A 9512-nucleotide genomic window follows, 5' to 3' on the forward strand; every position below is an offset into this window, starting at 1 on the left:
CTCATTCAACTTAAGCTTCTGCTTCGTGTACTGCACAACAGTGTCAACTCCACATAGACAACCCGAGCATCATCAAGCACTTCTGAAATATGTTTTATGACTAACTTGGCCCACTTCAATGTCATTTAAAAACTTGACCAGAAGAGTGATCATGTTGTTGTGGAGTACACGGCAGTTAGTTTTTGTCTCAGTGAGAGAAGTCGGACGTGCTCATGTCCCCCTTGGTGTGTCATGAGATGTCAGTGACATCACGCATGAGCTGGACAAGCACATGCTCCCATCTCGGGCCTGTCGTCGGTGTTTGTGTGCGTGCAACTTGAACTGGCCCACACATTTGACAATAAAGTTGTATCCAATCCAAAGATTGACTGGTCAAATGCTTTTACATTGTCATGTTCGCTTTTCTGTCCAATAAATTGTTCAAGTTGAATTTGAGTCTTTGCCTTTCATGACCAAATCCATCCTCAGCTCACTCGAAGCCTTTTCAAAGACTGAAGTCTTGAGCTCAGACTTGCGCTTCAGTCCCATCAGACAGTCTTTTCACACTTTCCGTGGCATAACCACGCCCCATTTCCGCCAATCACAGCATGTTATCATCATGCTCCACCCACTTTCACAGCTATCAGCAAATCATCAGTCATCATTCCAGCAAGGCCACACCCACTTTCCTGGATTTTTCTGCCTGGAAAAAGAAAATCCAGGGAAAAAATTTTTGGAAAACATTTTTTGAAAAAAAATCAGAAAAAGTTTTGAAACAAACTGAAAATGATTTTGTTTATTATTATTATTTTTTTTTTTTTAAGGTGAGGCCCCTTATTTGCATAACCACAACCCGAGATTTGCATAACCAGGCCCACTTTCCAAGTTCTGACCAATCAGATTGTTCTAAAGTTGCATAACCACGCCCCCTAATGAGGCCACCAATCAGAGAATGCCTAATATGCATAACCACTTCCACCAATCACAGCATGATATCGTCATGCTCCACCCACTTTCACAGCTATCCGCGAATCATTCCAGCCAGGCCACACCCACTTTCCTGGATTTTGCTGCCTGGAAAAAAAAAATCCAGGAAAAACAATTTTTGGAAAAAAATGTTTGAAAAAAATTCAGAAAAAAGTTTAGAAATAAACTGAAAAATAATTTTGTTTTTTAAAATATATATATTTTTTAAAGTTAGATTGTGGTGATGTGTTTAAAAATGAAGTTGAGTTGAAGTGTTCTTTGTAATCAAGCTTTATTTCTTTTGCACAGTAGACAATCACAAAAGCAGAGGAAAAAGTTGCAAGTTGGATGGCAGTCTGCTTGTTGCTGGGCGGCGAAGTGTTCAGCTCTTGAGAAGAACGTGGGACAGGTGTGTTGTCCTGAGGGGAAAGGCATCCATGAGTTACATGCAAGTCAATTTCTTGTGCAGACAAAGATGTGTTGGGCATGAAACTTACCAGGGAGATAAAGTGTTGGGTCTTTCGAGAGCAGGAAGCAGATCATGTTTACTGCTGCCTGGGGGAGAAAAAAAAAGTAAAAAAAGTAGTCATGATGGTGCATTGAACAAGTGTAAATGTCTCCTACTTTTCAGGCTTGCCCAAAGTTTGACTTCAGCACCTTGAGAATAACAGGAAGAAGAGCAAAAAGTGTTTCCTGCAGGTCTGTGCTCGGAGGTGGACTCTGGCGATGAGCAAGTTACTCCCTCTTGTGGCACGGAGGACCCAAGAACAAGCTTCCTTCAACTGAATAATGTAAAGAGGCTTGTTGAAATGAGACTTCTTACCAGCTCGGTTCGCCTGATCACCACGCGAGGTCTTTTACCATTCGGCCATTCTGCTGCGAAAATTTTGAAATTTTTATATGTAGTCAAAGGCAGCCAACCACACGAGGTTTTGAAGGTTCACCTAAGATTTCCTGAGACAAATGTGCAATGTACTTTTATCATTCACATATATGCATTGCAACTGATCCCACTGACTGTACAAAGGCACAAAACCTTAACAAGTAATTGGTCTTGAAAAATATAGCAATGCACTTTTAAGATTAAACGAGATTTATGAAGAAAGGAATTTTTAAACCATTTACAGGAGCATATCAAATCTATATGTAATCCCTGCCTACACCTGACAAACTCAGGAGAGTGCTAAAATATGTGTAAAGAAAAAAGTATTCACATGTCCTTGATAGCGTCTGCTGTGTTGGGTCTGTCTCAGTGACAGACTGAGGCTGCTGTTGTCTTCTTCTCTGATCAAAACAATGTTGTATTTTCCTCTGATCAAAACAGTGTGTCCCACTAGCGGATCTTCCACGAATTGCACCTGATTAAAAATATTCATTCCGTGTCTTTGTGCATTTTTTCCACTTTTAAATTATCCTGTGGGCCGGTTCCAGCCATATGTTATACACCCCTGATGTATAGTAAGGCATTTTTAGTTGAAAAATAATGATCATGTATCCGAAGGCGTTTTAACCCGAAAAAAAACGACCATGTATAATCAGGCGTTTTTAGCCGAAAAAAACGACCATGTACAGTAAGGCGTTTTGAGCCGAAGAAAACGACCATGTATAGTAAACAGTGTTTAGCCGAAAAAAAAACGACCATGTATAGTAAGGCGTTTTGAGCCGAAGAAAACGACCATGTATAGTAAACAGTGTTTAGCCGAAAAAAAAACGACCATGTATAGTAAGGCGTTTTGAGCCGAAGAAAACGACCATGTATAGTAAACAGTGTTTAGCCGAAAAAAAAACGACCATGTATAGTAAGGCGTTTTGAGCCGAAGAAAACGACCATGTATAGTAAACAGTGTTTAGCCGAAAAAAAAACGACCATGTATAGTAAGCCGTTTTTAGCCGAAAAAAAATGATCATGTATAGTAAGGCGTTTTAACCTGAAAAAAATTACCAAATATAGGAAGGCGTTTTTCGCCGAAAAAAACGACCATACATACTAGTAAGCCGTTTTTAGCCGAAAAAAACGACCATGTACAGTAAGGCGTTTTGAGCCGAAGAAAACGACCATGTATAGTAAACAGTGTTTAGCCGAAAAAAAAACGACCATGTATAGCAAGGCGTTTTTCGCCGAAAAAAAACGACCATGTATAGTAAGGCGTTTTGAGCCGCAAAAAACGGCCATGTACAGTAAGGCGTTTTTAGCCGAAAAAAAACGACCATGTATAGTAAGCCGTTTTTAGCCGAAAAAAAACGACCATGTATATTAAGGCATTTTTAGAAAAAAAAAAAAGACCATGGATACTAAGGCATTTTTAGATGAAAAAAACGACCATGTAAATATAGTAAGGCGTTTTTAGAGGAAAAAAACGACCATGTATAGTAAGCCGTTTTTAGCCGAAAAAAAACGACCATGTATAGTAAGGAGTTTTGAGCCGAAAAAAACGACCATGTATAGGAAGCCGTTTTTAGCGGAAAAAAAACGACCATGTATAGTAAGGCGTTTTAACCTGAAAAAAACGACCATATATAGGAAGGCGTTTTTCGCCGAAAAAAACGGCCGTACATAGTATGCCGTTTTTAGCCGAAAAAAACGACCATGTATCGTAAGGCGGTTTGAGCCGAGAAAAACGACCATGTATAGTAAGGCGTTTTTAGCCGAAGAAAACGACCATGGACAGTAAGACGTTTTGAGCCAAAAAAAATGACCATGTATAGCCGTTTTTTTCGGCTCAAAACGCATTACTATACATGGTCGCTTTTTTTGGCTAAAAACGCCTTCCTATACATGGTCGTTTTGTCCGGCTAAAAACGCCTGACTATATATGGTCGTTTTTTTCGCCTAAAAACGCCTTATTATACATGGTCGCTTTTTTTGGCTAAAAACGCCTTCCTATACATGGTCGTTTTGTCCGGCTAAAAACGCCTGACTATATATGGTCGTTTTTTTCGCCTAAAAACGCCTTATTATACATGGTCGCTTTTTTTGGCTAAAAACGCCTTCCTATACATGGTCGTTTTGTCCGGCTAAAAACGCCTGACTATATATGGTCGTTTTTTTCGCCTAAAAACGCCTTATTATACATGGTCGCTTTTTTTGGCTAAAAACGCCTTCCTATACATGGTCGTTTTGTCCGGCTAAAAACGCCTGACTATATATGGTCGTTTTTTTCGCCTAAAAACGCCTTATTATACATGGTCGCTTTTTTTGGCTAAAAACGCCTTCCTATACATGGTCGTTTTGTCCGGCTAAAAACGCCTGACTATATATGGTCGTTTTTTTCGCCTAAAAACGCCTTATTATACATGGTCGCTTTTTTTGGCTAAAAACGCCTTCCTATACATGGTCGTTTTGTCCGGCTAAAAACGCCTGACTATATATGGTCGTTTTTTTCGCCTAAAAACGCCTTATTATACATGGTCGCTTTTTTTGGCTAAAAACGCCTTCCTATACATGGTCGTTTTGTCCGGCTAAAAACGCCTGACTATATATGGTCGTTTTTTTCGCCTAAAAACGCCTTATTATACATGGTCGCTTTTTTTGGCTAAAAACGCCTTCCTATACATGGTCGTTTTGTCCGGCTAAAAACGCCTGACTATATATGGTCGTTTTTTTCGCCTAAAAACGCCTTATTATACATGGTCGCTTTTTTTGGCTAAAAACGCCTTCCTATACATGGTCGTTTTGTCCGGCTAAAAACGCCTGACTATATATGGTCGTTTTTTTCGCCTAAAAACGCCTTATTATACATGGTCGCTTTTTTTGGCTAAAAACGCCTTCCTATACATGGTCGTTTTGTCCGGCTAAAAACGCCTGACTATATATGGTCGTTTTTTTCGCCTAAAAACGCCTTATTATACATGGTCGCTTTTTTTGGCTAAAAACGCCTTCCTATACATGGTCGTTTTGTCCGGCTAAAAACGCCTGACTATATATGGTCGTTTTTTTCGCCTAAAAACGCCTTATTATACATGGTCGCTTTTTTTGGCTAAAAACGCCTTCCTATACATGGTCGTTTTGTCCGGCTAAAAACGCCTGACTATATATGGTCGTTTTTTTCGCCTAAAAACGCCTTATTATACATGGTCGCTTTTTTTGGCTAAAAACGCCTTCCTATACATGGTCGTTTTGTCCGGCTAAAAACGCCTGACTATATATGGTCGTTTTTTTCGCCTAAAAACGCCTTATTATACATGGTCGCTTTTTTTGGCTAAAAACGCCTTCCTATACATGGTCGTTTTGTCCGGCTAAAAACGCCTGACTATATATGGTCGTTTTTTTCGCCTAAAAACGCCTTATTATACATGGTCGCTTTTTTTGGCTAAAAACGCCTTCCTATACATGGTCGTTTTGTCCGGCTAAAAACGCCTGACTATATATGGTCGTTTTTTTCGCCTAAAAACGCCTTATTATACATGGTCGCTTTTTTTGGCTAAAAACGCCTTCCTATACATGGTCGTTTTGTCCGGCTAAAAACGCCTGACTATATATGGTCGTTTTTTTCGCCTAAAAACGCCTTATTATACATGGTCGCTTTTTTTGGCTAAAAACGCCTTCCTATACATGGTCGTTTTGTCCGGCTAAAAACGCCTGACTATATATGGTCGTTTTTTTCGCCTAAAAACGCCTTATTATACATGGTCGCTTTTTTTGGCTAAAAACGCCTTCCTATACATGGTCGTTTTGTCCGGCTAAAAACGCCTGACTATATATGGTCGTTTTTTTCGCCTAAAAACGCCTTATTATACATGGTCGCTTTTTTTGGCTAAAAACGCCTTCCTATACATGGTCGTTTTGTCCGGCTAAAAACGCCTGACTATATATGGTCGTTTTTTTCGCCTAAAAACGCCTTATTATACATGGTCGCTTTTTTTGGCTAAAAACGCCTTCCTATACATGGTCGTTTTGTCCGGCTAAAAACGCCTGACTATATATGGTCGTTTTTTTCGCCTAAAAACGCCTTATTATACATGGTCGCTTTTTTTGGCTAAAAACGCCTTCCTATACATGGTCGTTTTGTCCGGCTAAAAACGCCTGACTATATATGGTCGTTTTTTTCGCCTAAAAACGCCTTATTATACATGGTCGCTTTTTTTGGCTAAAAACGCCTTCCTATACATGGTCGTTTTGTCCGGCTAAAAACGCCTGACTATATATGGTCGTTTTTTTCGCCTAAAAACGCCTTATTATACATGGTCGCTTTTTTTGGCTAAAAACGCCTTCCTATACATGGTCGTTTTGTCCGGCTAAAAACGCCTGACTATATATGGTCGTTTTTTTCGCCTAAAAACGCCTTATTATACATGGTCGCTTTTTTTGGCTAAAAACGCCTTCCTATACATGGTCGTTTTGTCCGGCTAAAAACGCCTGACTATATATGGTCGTTTTTTTCGCCTAAAAACGCCTTATTATACATGGTCGCTTTTTTTGGCTAAAAACGCCTTCCTATACATGGTCGTTTTGTCCGGCTAAAAACGCCTGACTATATATGGTCGTTTTTTTCGCCTAAAAACGCCTTATTATACATGGTCGCTTTTTTTGGCTAAAAACGCCTTCCTATACATGGTCGTTTTGTCCGGCTAAAAACGCCTGACTATATATGGTCGTTTTTTTCGCCTAAAAACGCCTTATTATACATGGTCGCTTTTTTTGGCTAAAAACGCCTTCCTATACATGGTCGTTTTGTCCGGCTAAAAACGCCTGACTATATATGGTCGTTTTTTTCGCCTAAAAACGCCTTATTATACATGGTCGCTTTTTTTGGCTAAAAACGCCTTCCTATACATGGTCGTTTTGTCCGGCTAAAAACGCCTGACTATATATGGTCGTTTTTTTCGCCTAAAAACGCCTTATTATACATGGTCGCTTTTTTTGGCTAAAAACGCCTTCCTATACATGGTCGTTTTGTCCGGCTAAAAACGCCTGACTATATATGGTCGTTTTTTTCGCCTAAAAACGCCTTATTATACATGGTCGCTTTTTTTGGCTAAAAACGCCTTCCTATACATGGTCGTTTTGTCCGGCTAAAAACGCCTGACTATATATGGTCGTTTTTTTCGCCTAAAAACGCCTTATTATACATGGTCGCTTTTTTTGGCTAAAAACGCCTTCCTATACATGGTCGTTTTGTCCGGCTAAAAACGCCTGACTATATATGGTCGTTTTTTTCGCCTAAAAACGCCTTATTATACATGGTCGCTTTTTTTGGCTAAAAACGCCTTCCTATACATGGTCGTTTTGTCCGGCTAAAAACGCCTGACTATATATGGTCGTTTTTTTCGCCTAAAAACGCCTTATTATACATGGTCGCTTTTTTTGGCTAAAAACGCCTTCCTATACATGGTCGTTTTGTCCGGCTAAAAACGCCTGACTATATATGGTCGTTTTTTTCGCCTAAAAACGCCTTATTATACATGGTCGCTTTTTTTGGCTAAAAACGCCTTCCTATACATGGTCGTTTTGTCCGGCTAAAAACGCCTTACTATACATAGTCGTTTTTTTCAGTTTAACCTGAAAGTCATTGAAGCTCGTCAACTGAATATTACCGTCATAGTTGTTGTCGTGCATTAGAATAACACCACTTAGTTTTACTTTTAGTTGATTTTGCTGTTAAATTACCTTACCATTACAGGGCCTTTTAAACTTTTTAAGATCCACATGCGACTTACTTCGGACTCGGGCATCATCCTTTTGCCGTCAAATCCGGCGCAACGTGACTTGCCTAAACCTACCTTTCCCTGAATCGGCCTCCTCCGGGTCTGCAGCTGGACCCTTCTCCCACTGCCAAACCTCGCTTCAGACACGTGGGAAAAGAGAGAGCGACATCGAGGGGGGGGGGTAGAAAGCGAGAGCGAGAGAGAGAGAGAGAGAGAGAGAGAGAGAGAGAGAGAGAGAGAGAGAGAGAGAGAGAGAGAGAAAGAAAAAGAGAGCGCGCGCGACAGAGCCGGCTCTCATCGTTCACTTCAAAGAGCCGGCTCTTTTTACCGGCTCGTTCGCGACCGACACATCACTAATCAACACAAAACAATGACAGTGACGCTTCCCTCAGCCTCTGCGAGTGGCTCGATTCGCAGCATGTGTTCACATCCTAATTACTTACCAGGCGAGGGGATTCATTGTGAGGCTTGTTGGGGGAAAAGTGGCTGCTAATCAATCCGTGTATTATACCTGAGCCTGTTGGTCAGCATCCAAATGTGTCGGACCGCTCCGTTTAATTAGCTTCTCGCTTTTTCCTGCGTGTCTATCAATGTCGTCCAATTACACTCCTGTAATTACCACGTTGTTGTTTTGTCGCCCTTGATGGGAACAAGCAACGTTCACATGAAGTACATTGTTGGGGTGTCTAGCCAAAAATGTGAATGAATCGTCACACGAAGGAGATGATGAATTGAGCCTATTTTAGTATGTCTGGGATGGTAAATTGTTTTTAATCTTTCTCAGCGTTGAAAACAAACTGCTTTAAGTTAATCAAATGTAGTGTATCGCAACCTTTATTGAGCGGAAAAACATCGTCGTCGTCCTTCGAAATACACGTTACAGTGCTACCTCTACTTACGAACGTCTCTTCACACGAAATTTTCAAGTTATGAAACGTCTCAACAGGAAAATATTGCTTCTTATTACGAAATAAATTTCAAGATATGATATTTCGAGTACTAATTCATTTCGTAAGTAGAGGTACCACTGTACGCCCATTTGTGTCATTATTTTTTTTTACATTAATGGAATGTCCGAAACACTGCCAAGTCAACTGTTGTATTGTTGTCATTCTGTGAAGAACCTCACCTCCCATGCATATCGTGATGTGCATAATACATAATGTATAGTTCTTTCGATTAATATACAACGGGTAACTTCTTTTGGACAGCGTGTGATGCATTTACTCGTTGATTTGACTTCAGAAGTCCTCCCCATCCACTTCCTGTGCCCATCATGCATCAACACAAGAAGGTGAGTTGATTTATTATTGTTTTGGAAGACAGCAATTAACTTTATTTCACACTTTTATGGCCATCAAAGACCTTGTAGGTGAATTCAGCGATTTGTTTCTGAAGACATTATACACCTTTGACAGTTGCTGAAAATGTGCAAAGACTCAAAATTACAAATACTAGACTGCAGAAAAACATTACAAGAAAACTCAAGACCATTTTTTCTTTGTAATAATATGTTCATGGAGTAAATAAAACAGATGAATCCATCCATTTTCATCAATCTCAGGGCGCTCCCATTTTTGCCTTATACTGCCCTCTGTTGTCCACTGTCGACCTCGGGATTTCATTGCGAACATCGCGAGATCGTGTCAAGTACAGATGAATGTACATATTGTTTGCGTTTGTTTCAAAAATACATGGGCATAAGACCTGGATAAAATAATCACATATGAAATCACAACCACAATATGAGGGGGGGGGGGGAAATCACAATATAATGATTCTTCAAACTCATTCAGCTCCACTTCTCGAGCTCAAATTAATGTTGCCACGGTTTGACCCTGGAAAGGATTACCATTATATTCAATGGGGTAAAGGACACACACACACACACACACACACACACACGCACACACACACACACA

At 40.1% G+C, this 9512-nt stretch overlaps 1 long non-coding RNA gene across 1 annotated transcript in view; it reads left to right on the forward strand.

Annotated features, from left to right (window-relative positions):
• The window catches only part of LOC109517246 (uncharacterized), a 12291-nt gene extending 8999 nt beyond the window's left edge, over positions 1–3292 (forward strand). Inside the window, exons 2-3 of the long non-coding RNA XR_002168505.1 lie at positions 1577–1883; positions 3253–3292. This is a non-coding gene — a long non-coding RNA (uncharacterized LOC109517246). The remainder of the gene's footprint in view (positions 1–1576; positions 1884–3252) is intronic.
• Positions 3293–9512: the final 6220 nt, after the last annotated feature.

This window comes from Hippocampus comes, unplaced genomic scaffold (assembly GCF_001891065.2).
Source record: "Hippocampus comes isolate QL1 unplaced genomic scaffold, H_comes_QL1_v1.1 scaffold92, whole genome shotgun sequence".
NCBI lineage: Eukaryota > Metazoa > Chordata > Actinopteri > Syngnathiformes > Syngnathidae > Hippocampus > Hippocampus comes.